This window comes from Cynara cardunculus (assembly GCF_001531365.2).
Source record: "Cynara cardunculus var. scolymus isolate 2C chromosome LG 1, CcrdV1, whole genome shotgun sequence".
Taxonomy (NCBI): domain Eukaryota; kingdom Viridiplantae; phylum Streptophyta; class Magnoliopsida; order Asterales; family Asteraceae; genus Cynara; species Cynara cardunculus.
In genome coordinates, this window is record NC_037528.1 from 22,827,174 (window position 1) to 22,829,958 (window position 2,785).

Sequence of the window (2,785 nt, forward strand, 5' to 3'; positions counted from 1 at the left end):
GTATTGATCTTCTTTATCAATATATATTTTAAATTTGAAAATTGTGTTTGTATTCATCCCCCCCTTCTACAAACTGTTTAGTATTCTTGTAGACCCTTTGGGACCAACATGTTGACATACAATAAATAGTCTTTTTAAACATGCTTGTTGAAGTACTACTATTGTTCGTTTTATTTTGAACGTTTTCATGCCTTCAATGTTGATATTTCTGCATGTTTGCATGACCATAGCCTTTCTTGAATGTATAAAGAGGGTGAAGTACAATTATCTTGTTTTTGTTCAAGAGATGTTGTTTGTGATTGGTTGTTAAGTACATGTTGTCATTAGAGCAAATCTAATGGCTGCTGGAGACCAGTTAGGATACATTGATTTGAGGAGAGCAACCACACCAGATACATGAGGGCATATCATTGATGTTCCTGAATGGAATTTTATTCTACAGATCTTTGATCAATATTTGTCGAAGTAGGAGATATTTCGGGGGGCGATAATGCTAATATGCTGATTCCTGGAGCATTTATATCTGGCTGATGAATGATATAACTATAAGTTCTTGTTAAATCTTTTTCTTTCTTCTGGTTAATTTATTATCTGTTTGGTGATTGTTTTTCATTGGTCGTAATTTAGTAAAGAAAAACTGTTACCTGGATTATATGATTAAATATTGGAAGTGGATCTAAGTACCTTGAGAATATCAGGGTGAAATCGAGCTTGGGCCTCTAGATGAAAAATCTGCAACAACAGGTGCTAGTGATACTTTGATAGTTGTCTTACTTGGAAATATGTGCACCTTAGGGGGCGTCATCCTTCATTTTTCAAGAAATCGATTCCTATACAGTAACTATCCACACGTGCAATCATTCACACAATTAGAAACTCTTACATGCTTTGAGACATATAATGGTTCAGTTTAGTGCCTTGAATCATGTCCATACAGATGGTGGGAATTACATCCACATTATTAACGAGTAGGTGAGTCTAAAAAGATCAAGCTTGTGGCATTTGCTATCCAAGCTGCAACTTCTGCCTCTTCAATATGCACTTGTCCTTGGGTTGAGAAGCACAAAATCACTGTTCCTACAACACTGTTTTTTCTCCACCTATTCATCCTGCATATCCTGTAAGTTCATTCACTTATGTTTTTAGGACAGTTTTGTGGTATTATATAATCATTTGATTGTAGTCTTAGACATATCATCATACATTCTCTAAGGTCCATTCTTTTTGTTAACTATTAGTCATCAACTTCGACATACAGCTCGCTTCACCAGAATTCCAATATGTTGATTTGGCCTTGTGCAACAAGCCAACATGATGTGTATATATAGCTATATGTCTATGTATTCTTGTATGTGCATATATCATATATGGATATATGTATGTGTGGTGTACACACACATATAGACGGAGGGAGAGGGAGAGAGAGAGTGCACCCTCCACGAAAATAACTGTGAGATCCAACCAGATTTGCTTCTATATGTTTAGTGTAAAACCCAAAATTTTCAAAGAATAAATAATTTATCTTCATTATTATTTTTTTTTATAAAATACATACACACACGTACTTATACTTATATATATATATATATATAAATTAAATGAATAAAGAAATTAAAAGAAGTATAAAAATCAGACCAAAAGTGAAAGAAAAAGTCAAGACGTGGGTGAAAGTTGTAAATTCGCGATAGTTAAGGGTTGGGTCAGATGTAAACAGGTCCAAATCAGAAAGACCTGTTTTGTAAATATGCATCAGATCTGCAAATTCAGAAATACGAAAACGACCTATCCTTTGAAGCTCTCTATTGGTCTGAATATTCAACTATTACGACAAAAAAAAATTTCATATACATGTAGACGACACTTTGCTCTACATTTTTGCTTCAAGAAAACCGAACTTTCGTTGAAAGTTGAAGGAGAAATCGGAGGGTGAAGTTCGGGTTCGAAAAACTCCGTTTATTGACGATTGGAGGTAAAATACTCAACCAAATTTCGAGTTCTTTATATGGATGACTTTGTTTTTAGATCCTCTATGAAACCTTAGTAGCCTTATGTCTCAGATTTTAGTTTTGAGTGTTCGATTTTGAGTTTTTTTACTGATTTTCGAGTGGTTTTAAAACCGTAACTTTAATCGAGCGTAGGAGGCTCAATACTTGACGAAAAATTATGTTCTTTATATCAAAATTTTGGTAAAAATATTACCAAGGTTTTAGCACAAAAAGAATGAAGAAAAAAGATGAAAAAACGGGTTAAATCGAAGGTTGAAAGGGTGAAAAAACGCAGCCATGGCTGCTGTGGGTGTGTTGGGGTTTTGACCCATTAAAAAAATTAAATGTAGGTATATGTTGAAAGTAGGGGTCGAACCCATGACCTTTTGTTGAAAAAGGTATGCATTAACCACTTTGATAGGAAACCTTTTCATGTTAATTAAGATTAGAAATTTCTTATATCTAATAATTTACTGACTTTCTTAATAAATTTTTATTTTAACCCCATTATTTAAGAAACTAAACTTAACTTTTAAATTTTCTTAACTCCAGAAAATTCTTTAAATTTTTAAATGTATAGATTTCAACTTTATTTTATTATTATTTTTTTTTTTTCGATTTTATGAAATTACCAAAATACCTCTAAAATTAAAGAGTGTGTATTTTGAGCAATACAAGACCATTTAACTTTATAAAAAAATAAAAATAAAAATACCGTCAAGGTTGAAATTTACTACGTTAACTATGTAATTATTTGGAGATAATTAGAATGATTCATTTAAATAATTCGACGATTTTTT

General features: G+C 32.1%; 1 pseudogene; it reads right to left on the reverse strand.

The window, feature by feature from the left end:
- Positions 1–306: 306 nt before the first annotated feature.
- LOC112524152 overlaps positions 307–2,785 on the reverse strand; it is an 8,388-nt pseudogene continuing 5,909 nt past the window's right edge.